Raw genomic sequence first — 15,391 nt, 5'->3', positions numbered from 1 at the left:
CAAAATGGTTTCAGTTTCTTGAACAGGGCACCAAGATGTGAATCATCATATTTTCACTGTCAGAAAAACCTGAGTGGTTTTTCCTCAGGGTAACAAAGGTACATGTCAACAGTCTGAATAAGAAATCTCAGTGAAGGCAACACACATTAGTTTTACCATGAGGTAAACTCCCTCAGGTCAACCCCAGGCAGGGTACAATACTCATCTTGGCAAGTCACCTCGTGTAAAACTTGCAGTGCCTCATTGTCACTGTTATTTTACCTCAACGTGCATGTTGGCTACCCTGAGGTAAAAATGCTGCCTCTTTATCAGCAGGCACCAGCCCCCAGTGTACGTGCAGGACAACACCAAGCTCCCAGGTGTGACAGTCAGCTTGTACCTTTGCCTACAACATCTCTTTCTGCCTCTCCAGTGCTCTTCATGACTCAGAGGAAGTCCAGCATCTCTTGTGAATTTATTTCGACCCACTTCACCAAATCTGTCTCATAAAAACTTTTTAGGCTCTCAGGGGGACCCTGTTAACTAGTTTCAGAAAACTGTAATAATATTGAAAATCACCATGTGGTATGTATTCTGCAGTCCTAAATACGGTACTGAGGACTCCCTGCACCGTGTTTTCCCGCTGGGGAGTCTCTCCAGGCTCCTCTCCCATCTACTGCTTTTTCAAACATTCCTGCTTCTTGCAGGTTTGCCTTCTTGAGCTTGGCGTATCCCCACTTCCATCTCTATCAGAAAATTGGGGCCTCTTTATCTTTCTCTCTCATCTCTCTCTTATTTGCTGAAGGTCCCTTATTTGTTCCTGTGCCAGGAGCTGGGAACATAATTTTCCTTCCCACCAGTCTTATCTCCCAGGCAGAGCAAAAAGAAGTAAATTATTCCGTTGACCACATTTTAGCTGTAATGGGGTGAGAAGCAGATGGTTAATAGCCATTGTTATTTTTCTTTTCAGTATATAAACCATTGCAGTGGGAAATAAAGGTATTGGTTTGACTGGGGAGAGGCAAGAGATTGCATGCATCCTGCACTTTTCTCTTTGGGTGAGCGGGTTGTCATCAAAATCATATGGTCTGTGCTTTGATTTGCAGAACTTTCCCTGAACACTGGGCTTGCCTGGAGATGACATTGAAAAGTTCTCATATTACAGGCAGACAGCTGAATGCCCTCAAGCTGAAAGTAAGACCTTGCTTGACTTAGAAAATGAATGTCATTTTTCTGGTATTGTTATTGAAGGTAGTGTTATACTCTTGTGTATCTGAACATGACAGCAGCTACAGCACGGCTAAGTGCTTATAATCGGCTGCGATAGTGTTTATTTTAGAAGTGGAGTGAATCACTACAAACCTGCTTGCTGAATGATTTTATTGGGGGAAATGGTTGTCTTGCAGCTATGTAAACTCACAAACAACCAGAAAATGATGTGATACAAAGTCATCAAAATACCTTAGATACATTCTATGTTGTAGGTATGGAGGTCCTCTCAGCTTAGCAGGTTGTATTTGAGAGTGCTATTTGTCAAATACTCTTTTTAATTTCTATCCGAATTTTCCTTCCTCTGGTGAGAGACTGTGTTTTCCCATCTCTTTTCCCCTATGACTTGAAATGTCTAGTATTCCAATATACCTCTGTCAACACTCTATATTCCTGTTAACTGAGTTATTCTTCAACATTGATTGTCTTCTATTGGGAAGCTGTAGCAGCAAAGGACCACAGTATTCATGTGTGTTTGACTCCCCAGATTTGATTCTAAGCTCTGCTAAACCCATCCAAGGTCAAACTCTTGATTTATTTGAGAGTTCAGACTTCTTATCCCAGGTTCTGTGAGTGATCTGCTCATGTGGGTGGCCTGTGTGCTAAAAGGCTGGGCCTTGCATTTTTCTAGCCAAGTCACATGTGGGCCTCTGGAATCTCAGAAATTTTCCACTTGACAGAAGAAGAGGACTTCAGAAGCACTGCTATAAGTACTTAGAAAGATAGGCTAAGAAAATATTTCAGTGCGCTGCTACCCTACTCTCCTTCTTACTTTTGCAAAATGGTGGCATATTTCTTTGAAACTGCAGCTTGGCATAGTTGTGGTTATAGGCTGGTTTTGACCAGGATTTGCTTGTCTGTCTGCAAAAGTGGCACAAGATGCAAGATCCAGCTTTAACTTGCATCAGTTACATTGGTATGTTTTGTCTTCATCGAATTTTGAATTGGCCCTGATGTCACGATGAGAGCTTCCTGAGCTTCAGGATGCTGTGAAAAAAGTGCAGTTCCTTAGAAAACAGTATGTTGAAGGTTCAGCAGATGTGTCGAAGGAGTATCTTTGGGGTTCCTGGGTTTAAGATGCAAGTCACTGGCTTTGACTAAGTACAGGCTTATATTACTAGAGAATGGTCTCAGCAGAGGCAAATTACCATTTACAGGTATAAGAAGTAGTCTTTTTCCTTTGCCTTTAAGGGGAATATTTTCAATTTTTCCCAAGCAGATATGAGTTTACAGTTCTTTCACACAAATGACTTACTTTGAAATCTTCTGCAATATGGTGGGTCGCTAATGGCCTGCAGAGGAGGCAGTAAGTGGTGACAAGTATTTGCAGGTGAAAGCCAAGTAGATAAATATAAGGTACTTTGGAACCTGTTTCCTTATCTAACCTTTTAAGGTTGTCATTAACAGTTTCCTGTTTATCCTTCAGTTGAAATCTCTGCTCACCTTGAAGAAGCCGATTGTTCGATGGGAAGACTCACTAGGAGCTGTATCTCACTCCATCTCAGCAACTGGGCTTACAGCTCTGAAATTTTATTCCCAGTTCAGGATTGGAAGGCTGCTTTAAGTAATGAAATGTCACTGAAGTCTATTGTCTTTGGTTATCAGAATTTTATGATCTTGCTTTAAAGATAAATGTGTAGTTCTATTTTTTTTTTTTTTTTTTATGTGTATATATTGTTGGGGCCATTTTGACACTAAAACCAAGGGGTATCTCAAGGGGGCTACGGTTTGTTCATGCTGTGCAGAATTACACACAGTAGGAAATCTGGGGATTTCTCTCTCTTGCTTCAGTGACTCTAGCAGCTTGCCCAGCAATCCTTTAGCAAAGTGTTCTGGGGGTCATGGGTTTCTGAGGAAGCAAAGCCAACACCAGGGTTAGCAAGCAGAATTCCTTACGACTCTACTTTTTTTTTTTTTTTTTTTTCCTTTTTTTTTTTTCCTTCCCCTCTGCCATTGGCCTGACACAAACAGTAAAAGTAACATGTCTGAACCTGTTTCCTTGTCTATTCTGGTGGTTACGCACTTTCTTCTCCTCTAGTTCAGGGAAAGTGGGGAAAAAAGGTTTGCCTTTGCCCAGCAGCACTGCAGGTGTCTGTCCCTCTGAAAGAGTCCCAGCGGTGTGGGTGTGCTGGAAAGAAAAATCCCTGGTGACTTCACCCAGCTTGGCTTGTGGTGGTTACTCACAATGAGGTAACTTTTTTTTTCCCTTTTTTTTTTTTTTTTTTTAAGCTCTGCATGCTTAATGCTACATCTGAGTTTTTGCATATGAGTGAAACTGCAGCTCCGGGACTGGGACCGATTTCAGGGAGTTTTCTCTGCAGAGTAATTTTAGTGAGTAAACACAGATAAGAGGAAGCTGGGTTAATTCAATAACTCCTCCCTCAAGGGCAGGTGCAGCAATGTGGCTCAAGGTACAGAACAGAGGAAATGCCTTGTTGACACAGGTGATCAGAGCAAAGTGGCCAAAATTGATATAATGATATGAGTTTGCAATGCAAAGCCCTGCTTTCTCAAGGCTGCTATTTGCAGCCCTCCATAGCACATCTCTGGTCTTTCACCTTTGTTTTGTCAGGCATCCTGTTGTGGGTGACTTCCTAGCTCCTCTTCATGATCTCTCAGTAGTTGCATTGCTACAGCATAGCTTGGACTGTGTTGTGTTAACCTGAGAGGATTATTAAAATAAACTCTGAGTCATATTTGAGCTGTACGTGGGATAAGATTGTTATCAAGGTTTATTTTTTTCTTATAATTAGGTCTCTTAAATATTGCCTCATTAGATATCTTCAGTGACTGTAGGAAAAGTCCTCGGGGGGACTAGGGCTTGTTTGTTTTCAAGGGAAGTTTGTATGATAAATACAGAAACTTGCAACTCTGTTTAGGTTTTTTTTTTATTAATGACAATTAATAATTTTTTCTTTAATCCTAGGTTCTTATCCTGTTTTCTCTTCAGCCTTTCCCTTGCTATTACAGCTCTTGTATCCTATAGCAAGTAAGAGCAAAACATTACAACTGTTCACACGTAGGAGATGGAGGAGCTGCATTAAGAGCCCATCAGATAGGAAGGTAAGAGGCTGCTTAGGTTTGTATGGAGCCACTTCGAAGTTTGGCGAGCTGGGCTGGAGTGCCTTGGCCCAGGCTGAACTCAGCACTGCTGGGTTTGCAATGGCTCTAAGCAATTCTTTTCTACCTTGTCCTTAAATGTTTATCCCCCAGGGGTTCGGGCATGGCCTGCTTTCTTTCTGTGGTGTTCCTCTCCTTTCTCTATACTTAAGGGACAGCCTGGGAAATGCTTTCCCTTGCTCTGCAGTAGCCTGAGCTTTCATGTTGGCTGCCCCTTGCCCTCCTTTACTCACATGGCTGTCAGCTGGCTCACATCCATCTCTCAGTGCCCCTATCTGATAAGACCAGCACTGTTTAGATACATTTTGGGAAGTGTCAGAAAATACCCAAGGAGATACAGTTCTTTATTTTTTTATTTTATTTTTCTTCTAATCTCAGTTGGGAAATCTTGATCTTCAAATTCTGCTTCTCCAGCAGCCACCACCATTTTTGCCTCCTCCTGTCTCTCCCCTCACTTCCCCTTCAAAAACAGGAATAACTGGCTTAGTGCTCCTCCTTAGGGCTTGTGGTCCAATGGGCCTGTGGGACACCACACATGAAGTAGGAACTGCTCTGAGAGCAAAAAAAGGATGTTGCTGGCCCTTTGAGGCAGACCTCTGCCTTTCTGTTGGATTCTCTGCTTTCCACTGTTGGATTATCTCTAACTGCCACAAGTTTTAGGTGAGGTGGTTAGATAGAACCAACTGCATAATATGATCTCTCCAACGATAGCTTTTGCAGTCAAATATTGCAAGGTTTTTTTTCCATTTCTTTCTTCATTGTTTTTTCTTTATATTCTCCAGTTCTTTTTCATTTGTTAATACTGGGGTATTAAGAGGTATTTTTAGAAAAACTGGTGAATCTGGAATGTTCACAAATCTTAGTAGAAATGCCATTTTTTTCTGCAATGCTGTGTCAAAGGTTCATACATTATTTGATACTTGTCAGTATTTTCCTCAATTCAAGAATTTCAGCCAAGTAGTCAGGGACAAGGATGAAACAAAATGTGGTAGAAATGATCACTCTTGTATCAGGAGCAATGAGTTGTGAGCAAGGACCATGAGTCTGGGACTTGTTTCTCACAGGTTTTGATGCATTGATCTGTGATTAATCTGCAAACAGGAAGAAAAAGGGGGAAATTAACAGCAAACACAAAATTTGGAATGAATAATCTGATGAGTCAGAGGCATAGATTAACTGTATTTTACATTTAGGGACTATTTGGAAAGGTTAAAGCTAGGAGGAGCTCTGGAATAGGCTGCATCAGCAAACTGGTACATTATTTACTCTGGCAAGGTTTTCAGCGGTAGGGAAGGCTATTCCAGGAGGCGTTAGTCTGGGCATGGTCAGCACTGGCTCAGAGTTTGTGTAAAATGCAGATTCAGGAGATTACTGGGCACAGAAGCAGACTTCAGGAGTTGTAAGGCGCCTTGGAACATCAGCCTGGTAGACTACTGGATCTGCTGAGACATTCTGTTCTCCTCTCTGGAAAAAAGGAATTGGCTTATGCTATGGAATGACTAACAAATTGTCCCTGAGGACTGGCCAGTTAGGTAGGAAAATGTCATTTACCTTTAAAAACCCCACAGCTTTTTTACACATATTCAAGGTGCTAATAATAAACTGCCAGTGGAGCTCTGCCCTTTGCTCATAACTGTGGTCATCCCTTCTCCACAGTATGACTGAGTGCTAGCATTTGTCATTTCACCCAAACTACTCATACACTAAAACTAACAATCTGGCCATCACATCTCTCCTGGGAGGTTTGGACATGAATTATGGAAGAGGGTTTGGGTCTGTGCCACAAGTCATGGGAATTGTGGAAGGAAATTATTATATGCTAGATTTGTTTTATAGTAAACTACACAGTCCTAGAATTAGACCCCTATTTTATATTTTCAGGAGCCAATTCAAGGAATCCTAACTCAGATTAAATTCCTCTTGTACTTGGGAAGTTTGTTCCAAACATAATTTAGGTTTTTGTTTTGCTTCTTTGCAGCTTTTTTCCTTTCTTAAACATTTTCTCTTTTGATTCGGGCTTATTTTTCCACATGAAAAATCTGCCTTGATTCTTTGAGTGGCTGCTCAGTTTTTTATTTTTTACTCATTTCTCTTCTCTTTTAGACAGCTAAAAATATTTGGCATGGCATCCTTGCTTCAATTCTGGTCCATACATTTTTTTTCTCCTGCAGAATCTCACAGGTGAGGCAAGGGTTATGAATGTCTTCCTGGAGATGGCAGATACCTGGCTTAGATGCCCTTTAAAGCTGGATTTTAATATATGCTACCCCAGGCTCTGAGTGCATTCAGTACAACACACACACAAGCCAGTCTAAGGGCCAGTGAACTCAGTTGCAGCAGAACACCCATTTGCTATCTGGTAGCATGCCTTGAAAAACAATCAGACACTTCCACCCCTGAAATATCTAACCCCCCTAAAAACCCCAAACCCCAACCATAACTCCCAAACACTCTAGAAAGGAAAGCAAAACTTCCAGAGAGATGCTGGGTTCATTCTGCCAGAAGTGCATTGTCTGCAATATCTCAGGTCAGGTCTTCTGCAGGAAATGAAAATAGTTTGTGGGAAGCACTCTTAAACCAGCCTTATAGAATCCACATGACATTTTATTATTTTGCAGAACTTGCTTTTATAGATGAAAAATAATTAAAAGGAGAATACAATTAAATGGAAATTAACTAAGGCTATATAGATTTACCATAGGCAGTGATGATACCTGGAGCTTAACAAAAACCAACCTGTCATACACATCCAAATGATATGTTGAGGTATGTACTGAGCTTAAAAGAACTAATATTTCATTTGAAAAGAATAAAAGACACTATTTTGGAACTTACTGTTTTCTGAGGCATAGCTGAAGGGTGAAAACAAGCTTTCCCATACAGATATATGAGACAGAATTCATACTCCACCAAATGAGACCTTTATGCTTCCACCTGCATATTATGGCTCTAATAAACACGTTATCAGCTCATGAAAATGATGGCAAACAGGTGACTGGAGGATTTGATAAGTCAGCAGCAAAGATTAACAGATTTTTCTCAGGGAAAAGGTAGAAGAGATTCCTTTATTTAAAACAATTGCAGCATGTGAATTGACTGCACTTAAATCATTACTGGCAATTAGTATGTGTCAGAAAGGTTGCAGCTGGTTCCAATTACAGGTAGAACTTCTAGAAGCAGAACTTAATTGTATGTGTGATAGTGAGAGGCTAAGCAAATGCATACCAGGGTAAATATGCTCCCAGTGCAGAAAAGAGGGCAAGCTCTTAAGAGCGGGGACCTGATTATAGTAACTAGGCCTGGTTCCTGCATCCTGGGAAGTAGATCCTGTAGGGGGAAATTGATGGGAACACAGCAGTTCACCTTGATGAGCTTCTTTGGGCGGTGGGGAGAGCTTAAAAACTATATAATATAGGCCTTTGTCCTTCTGGAGTAGGTTTGTCCAATTTAAAGTCTTGCCAGTCATATCCAACTTAGGCTGTTTAATCAATCCATCCAGCTCAAGGCCAGCAACATGCTGCTTCAAAGGCCCTGCAGCTGTAGGCAGTGGGTGATTTGCAGACTGCCTGGCTATTTTGATGGGGCACCTCTTGTTGTATAATTGTCATATATGAGAAACTCCTTCTTTCTATGACAACAGTATGTTGGACTCTGTGGTATAAAAGCTCTTGGATTTACAGCTGTGTGCTTGGGATGTTTCTGCTGTAGTCTCAATTATCAGTATCTCTCTTAGTCGTGTTACAGGCTATGGCCATGTGCCTTCACCCTGGTCATGGACCAAGGTGACATTTTTGTCATTCCACTTCTCTCTCTGGTTGTGTGTGTTTCTTGTCAGGTGGCAAAATAGTGATGTTTTGAATAGAAGACTAGTATGTGTCTGATCATGTTAGGAGTGGGGATTACGGCATGTTGACTGCTTTTCATACTTCCGCAGAAACAATGTGATCCACCTTACCAGAGAAATTTATCCCTAGGCTCTCAAAGTTCCAGTTGTACCAATGATTGGTATCTCCTGATGAGCCATATTACTTTGTCCAGCTCCTGTGCCCTGTTACAGGAGCCTTAAAGAACAGAAGATATGTATTAATATTCCCATTTAGGGATTGAGTACTGCATAGAAACCTAATGTGTGTCCTTGTGTCAAGATGATGCCCTCAGGTGGAGCCCAGGCTTACTGCTGGCTTCTGGAGGGACTTGTGTGCATTTAGTGGAAGAAGGGAGAGCATGGAAAGCATTCTATCTTTTTCTCTCTTTCCTTCCATTTCTTGTATGTCTGCTGGAGGACAGAGGCTTAACTTTTGTCATCTGTGTACCAATGAGTCTTAGCTTCTGTTTCTCAATAAAAAGGTGTATCCAGAATACAGCATTTTTGAAAGATTTTGTTGAACGCTTTCAAAAGGTTGTTATTACTTAATCTGAGTTTATTAATGAACTGTGGTATGACTGTATTTGTGTCTCCCTGTTCATTAGCCAGCGCACAGTGTCTGTGTGGGCAGGAGCCATTCTGCAGTGTGCCTGCACTTGGGCCAATGCACAGGCGCAGGCACCCTATCAGTTCCTTGTATTGCTCATAAACCCATGTTTGATCAGCAGGAGAGCTACCATGAAACTCATTAGAGCTGCTATTTTGGGAAAGTGGGGTGATGTTTCACATAACGTGCTAATGTACAAAGGCTGCCATGCTTGTAAGACTAAACTGGAACTTTGTTGGAGAAGCCTTAAGCATTCCAGCAGTGCACACAGACCAAGTTTCAAGTAATCCCTCTGAAGTCTTCCCTGTGACCGCTTTTCTACTTACATCCATGTTCCACAAATGTTGCTATAATATTGATAATAAGTTTTAAATCTCTGGGATTTTCAGATGAAAACAGACATCAAGTAGTGATGAGAGCTGGGGAAAGAGAATCTGGGATTCCCAAACTCTCTCTATGTTATTGTAATTTTCATTGTATCAGCATCAACAAAGGTCCTTGCTGTGTAGTCAGCTAAGGTGGTTCTGTGGAAATAATGTTAGTTTGGTGTGTGAAGCCTTTGCAAAAAAATGCTGTTTCTCTGTGTGATTTGCTCAAAAGAAGCACACCCATTTTTGATACAAGTATATGATGCCTCTGCAAGAAATACTCTGTCATAAGTCTGGTAGTTAATGGTCTGTTCTGCCGCATTTATTAGAGTTCACAGGGTGCCCACAGTGCTGTGGGGCCTGTGGATGCAGCTCCTAAGCAGCACCACATTGCAAATTTGTAATTTTCACAATGCAAGGGCCTGTCCAGCATCACTTCAGCTGGGCTGTGTTTTTTGTTGCTGTCAGTTCCTGAGCACGGAATTGCCAACACAGGATGACCTTCCAAAAGAAACTCTGAATATGTTGAAGCAACACATGGTACATACCGTTTCTGGCTTTGTGTCCGTGTCTCAAGACAGAGGCCTGTTCTGTGAGTGAGAGGGATATCGTCGTGTTCAGGGCTGTGCAACTTGGTGGGAGATTTGGAGGTGAGCTGTCTTAGCCATTATTGATACTAAACCTGATATTTTATTCTGTTTAATTGTGCCCAGAGAGATGAAATTCAGTATTACCAGGCCCAGACAGGAGCTGTAGAATATGGGAAAAGTAAGGAATAATGCTTGTTGGCACTGCATCCCTTCTCACAGACTCTTTGGAGACCACCAGAGGCTCAGGGCAGAGCTGTCTGAGATATTGCAGGGCCATGTGGCTGTTCTGTTGTCACCTCCCTGTGAGTGCCCTGCTGGCATTGTCTTAGGCCTGTGAGCTGCCTTGAACCTCTTTGGTAGATTGAGTGTCGCAAGCTCCATGTAGTCCCTGCCGCTCTTGACAAACACCAGAGACAGCTCCTTTTATTTTTTAAAATGAAAGCAGAGATGCTCATCTAGTAATTGCTGGGAGGATCTTGCCTTCTAAGAAACAAAGTATTTCTGTTTCTAATGCAAATTTAAACAAATGCAACACTGCTCTTAGTGGAAACTGCCATGGGGTATGCAAGAAAGTTCATGTAATGAGAAAACCAGGCTGCTAATGGGCTGTCCTGGGTCTTGCTGGCCACATCTTCTCTTTGAGAACTCCAAGAACTGCACAAATGTCTTTTAATTATGCTTCCACAGCTGAATACTATGCTTACTTTGTGGGAACAACCTTCATGTTAGGCAATTCACTGTGAAGAATGGATGTTGTAAATAGATTCCTCTCCCTTAGTGGATTTTCTTCATGTGAGAAGGTTCTTGGGGAGTAAAGTTTTGGGGAAGTAAAGCCAGCCTCACAGACAGGTCATATTCTTTCATGTGCAGGCCTCTTGTAATTTGTTCTCTTACTGCTCAAGTATTGGAACTTAGGAGTTGAACAAGATACAGCTTGACTGAGAGATACAACATCAGAGTACTTAATAAGGAAAGTCTGTGTCTTTCTTTAGTGTTGAATTTTTCTTCAATGTTTTCTTTTGTCTTTAGTCGTTAAAGTCATACCACTTACCAGCATTGCCTGTATAGATATCTTAGGGATTTTGGTGAGACCTGGGGCTTGGGAGAAGGGATTCTGTGGTCCTGTTAGCTGCTCTCACTGTGTCCTGGGGCATAGCATTTTGGCTTTCAGGACTCCTGTACAGTATACCATGAAACTGCTATAGGAGTAACTACAAAAAGAGGTGTAATGACATATGAGAAATACAAATATATAAAATCCCCTCTAAGTTCTTTGATTAAAAGAACTTTCTAACCGTAAATTATTATTATTGGTTTCAATTATAATTCTGTTATATTCATTTATGGCTCTGGACAGTGTAAACAAGAGTGCTTTGCTTTCCTTCAACAAAACTTTGATAAAACTTCTGTGAAGTTACTCTCAGCTTTAGAGACTCAAATTTTCTTACATGGCTCTTCTTCCTCTCTCTCACCTACTCCCAACTGAGACTGTCTAAAGTGACTATTTCTAACAGTTTTCATTACATTCATGGTTATATTTTGTGTGTGGGGGAAAAAAAAGATCAGCTTTAGAACATGGTGTCATTGCACTGCAATTCTCTGAGAAATGAGAGTTCTGGTGACAAGGCCTGAGGACCCTGGTGCTTGGAGAGCAACACTGACTATTGCAGAACTTGGGGGGGAAATGGGAACTCAGCAATACTTGAGGTCACCTTATTATTTTTTTTTTTCTTTTGGTCCCCTCTGAAGATAGCAGCAATTGAATTGACTCTTGAGAAGAGCCCTCCTTGTATTTCCATTTCACTTTTAATAACTGGCATTCTTGTCTCCCCCTACGCCTCAAGCTGTGGTAGCATGGAGATCACTAATGGCCCAGGTAGCATTTTGAAAGTCATGGGATATGTCTTTCTTCCTTAAAAATCTGTCTAGTGAAAAAGCACTTCCTTATTTTCATGGGTTTGTTGTTCCCCTGTCTGGGAGGCAGTCCCTATTTTGTTTCCTCCACTGCCATTCTCATCTCCTATATTTCCTTCACAATGTTCTCTCTGTGTTTGGGCTTCAGTAGACGGACTTCACCCTCCTCAGGGCTCCGACTGGTGGGGATTTGCCTTAACAGCCAGTTCTTTTGTAGCAGGGCTTTTTCTAAGACCTCTCACTCCTTTGGGACAAGCTGTCAGCCCACACAGCTTGTCATGAACAAGGGAATATTTGAAGGTTTTACTTAACTCACTTTCACATTTTTTCACAGATTAGTATTTTTTTAGACTCTGTTATGTTGTTTTAATTGAGTCGTGCCGTGAAAACAAATGAACATTGTGTCACCACTTCTCAGTTCTTTATACAGACGTGGCTAAGAGAGTTTGGAGACGGTGCTACCTGCAGAAACGTTGAAGTCAATGCTATGTATAATCGTGATGAATTACATTGAAACTACTCCATACATAAATCTGGTCACACCAGAACAAGAACTGTGGAAAGTGTATAACATTAATGTATGCTCATTACATTCCTCCTTTCATAGGCTCCAAGGCTCCCAGGCCATGCGGTGGGGAATTTGAAGTAATGAGGAGTTAGATTTAGACATTTTACTAGAAAGCATTGCAATTCTTCACGGGAAGACGGGAAGGGGGATGCCCTTTAAGAAACAGCGCTTCTGTGATGTACAATGGCTGCTATGGAGTAATGAGTTCTGTGTGGTGTTTTTTTTTTTTTTTTTTCTTTTTTTTTTTTTCCCCCTATTGGTGGCGAAGAAGCTTGCTTCATTTTGCAAGTTCATTGAAAAAGGCAGGAGTTAAAAAACCCCTCAACACCTTGAAAACTCAATTTTAAATTTAGAGTGGAGCTTTCTACTCTCTTTGACACCAAAGACAAATTTCCTACTGATTTTATCAGGAGCAGTATAAAAGCCTGAAAAGATAAGTAATGCTCTTTCTCCCTTATGTGAAAACATGTCATTGGGCTCCTCCCGGGATAGTTTTGGCTATATCATTACAAACATACACCAAGGACTGAATGTGGCCTCGCAATGAAAAACATTTTGTTTATTCAATTTGCAAGCCTCAGAATGAAGGCCCTACTGGCCCCAAAATGGTGAGGAGGAATACAGAGCAGGCAGACATGCAAGGTAGGATGACTTCTATGAATAGAGGGTGTCCAGGAAGCCAGTACCCAGAGAGATAATTTTGAGCTGCAGTGCCTCACTTTTGCCCTTACATTTGTCATATTGCTTGTCCTCAGAGTTGCTGAGTGCCCCTAAAAATCCTTTTCTCTATTGCAGGGGAGCTAGTGTGGATTCAGTCATCTACCTCAACTCCCAGATCTGAAACTTTTGCTGAGGAGCTTTGCTGGTTTGGGTGGAGGATGTCATGCTACCTCAGGTGTTTTTCGGAGATGAGTGGCACTTTAACAGCCAGCTCAAAAGGAGGGAATTTCCTTTCCAGGCAGGTTATTTGTTGATCACCAAGTCTGTGGTTTATTTTTTTTTTTTTTTTTTTTTTTTTGTATGCTGAATGCCCTAGCTGGTGATAGGGCTACCAGGCTCCATTGCCAGCAGCATACTGTGGCGCTAAGGGCTTATATCTGACTTCCTACAGATGTAAATGCTGACAGCACTAATATTTCACAATGCCTGGGACACAACCACTGGGATGAAGGAGGGAGTCTTCTAACTGAATTCATGCAGTGAGAGAGGCTAAGGAAGAGTGGCTTTCTGCAGAAGGGAAAGCTGCTCCTAGGAGAACTACTCCCTGCTTTCGAGTTACAAAGTCCGCTCCCATTGCTGAGTCCATTCTTGGTTTCTTATGCCCCAATGTGTTTCTTTCCTGACTGATTTTTTTACTTTGTATCTTCCACTTGGATGTGTTTTGGGCAGAGCAATTCAAGTTTCTGTTTCCTTCAGACTGAATTCCTCCAACGGAGGATGAGGATGGAGGCAAGTTTGTGTAAAGAGCCATGTGATAGTTAATGCCATTCTTGATTTACTACAGCTGAGCCTTCAAGGTCAGATCCTGCTTATGGAAACTCCTGTTGAATCCCTTTTGTCCTGTGGTTCATACAGCTATATGGGTATGCAGTTACCTTCCTGCCTCTGACTTCAGCAGTGGCTTGCCAGTCAGCCTGCTCTCGTTATGTCAATTGTAGATGCTGGGCCCCTCTGTGTTGGGTATTGTTCTGCTGAGGTTTAGTTTTGAGAAATGCTGTCCACCCATAACTGGAGCTAAAGCAAAGAACATTGTTGTACATAAGCAGAGAGGATTTTAAATCCTGTATAGATATAAATAATATTTTCAGTTATAAATAAACATGGAAAATTCTAGTATATTGATAAGATTCAGCTTTTAATACTGTTTTAATACTGTTTTATTTCATTGGCTTTCAAGTTTTGTCTCTAGTCACAAATAGGTATTTTCACTGCTGAGACACTCAGCTCGGGCTGCTTTCTGTAGTGAGCTCTCTCTCAGTGATTCACTTCTCTGGTCTCCTAAGAAGTTGGTTTGCTCAAGGTGGCGTAGCTGTTGTTATCCTTGAGAATAACACACGGGTCATGGATGATATAGATAACAAAACAGACACTGTTTAAAAAACCTCATTTCTGAGAGCCAATGTTGTTAATAATCCTTGATCTCTACTGGCTGTTTGTAATCTTGACAGTCTGCTTCAAGGGTAGACTTGGTACTTTCAGTCTTAACCAACAGGCAGTTGTGCTATGGGATGCATCCTGGAGTATCACTAGGATCAGAATTATTAAACTCTGTTATAATCTAAACTGGGATCATGTCTGAAATTTCACAGTCAGCACAAGACTCTCTCAGATCAGTAGCTCTTGAAGCTTGTTGGCAGTCACAAAAATACTAAGAATTTGAAATTGGGGTCAAAGTTGGTGACATGACTGTCTCTAATGATGATAGATGTGTCAGAGATTTACAGATATTTTGTACTTTTTAAAAGGTGGGACTAGATAGAAAGACTTCTGAGTTTTCATGCTCTTGGTGGTAATTGTATTAAACTCAGTTCTACATGGGTAAATTTGCATGGGAGAACCCAGGCAGATGAGAAACATAAGCAGAGCAAAGCAAATACACATCACGTTTCAAGACCCTATGGGTAGATTAAGCCCCACCTAAATGTGGGGTCTGCACCCTTGCTGAGGTTTTGCCACAGCCCAACCAGTGCACAGTGATGGATCCTCAGTGCTGGGGAGTCAAAAAGTCCTCTTGTGCACTTCAGTGAAACCGCATCTGTAGGACAGGCTGTACTTATTATGTGCATGTTGGAAAAATGAGGTAAAGAAAGCAAAAGGGGAATAAACATAGAAAAATGCGTACATTTATTTTCAACACAGCATGCTACATGTAGCACTTTCAGTGGACTGCATGACTCCAGGCTCAGTTCAAATCCTGAAATTCCAAGACAGGAGAGTTTCTTTTGAACTCACTAAGAGAGAGTGACTGAATTTTTCGTGCATTTGAAGTTGATTTCAGATGTGATCCTTGCAATAAAAGCGCTTGATGGACATCTGATTTGTGATGTTCCCAAGGGTATCTCATTCTGTGGCATAAGTTGATAATGGGCCTAGCCAGCACATACGATGCTT

General features: G+C 41.4%; 2 long non-coding RNA genes across 8 annotated transcripts in view; one reads left to right on the top strand and one right to left on the bottom strand.

Moving 5' to 3' along the window:
* Nucleotides 1-2,653: 2,653 nt before the first annotated feature.
* The window catches only part of LOC120751269 (uncharacterized), a 36,149-nt gene continuing 23,411 nt past the window's right edge, over nucleotides 2,654-15,391 (top strand). For all 7 annotated transcript variants that reach the window (XR_009207736.1, XR_005700346.2, XR_009207734.1 and 4 more), the window contains exons 1-3: nucleotides 2,654-2,812; nucleotides 3,287-3,438; nucleotides 4,175-4,311. This is a non-coding gene — a long non-coding RNA (uncharacterized LOC120751269). The remainder of the gene's footprint in view (nucleotides 2,813-3,286; nucleotides 3,439-4,174; nucleotides 4,312-15,391) is intronic.
* On the bottom strand, nucleotides 3,645-7,419 carry LOC120751271 (uncharacterized). Its single transcript, XR_005700353.2, has 3 exons — nucleotides 7,204-7,419; nucleotides 5,635-5,832; nucleotides 3,645-5,459 (listed from the first exon to the last, which is right to left on the bottom strand). It is a non-coding gene; the product is annotated as an uncharacterized LOC120751271 (long non-coding RNA).

This window comes from Hirundo rustica, chromosome 3 (assembly GCF_015227805.2).
Source record: "Hirundo rustica isolate bHirRus1 chromosome 3, bHirRus1.pri.v3, whole genome shotgun sequence".
Lineage (NCBI taxonomy): Eukaryota > Metazoa > Chordata > Aves > Passeriformes > Hirundinidae > Hirundo > Hirundo rustica.
This window is presented reverse-complemented; position numbering and strand designations above follow the sequence as displayed.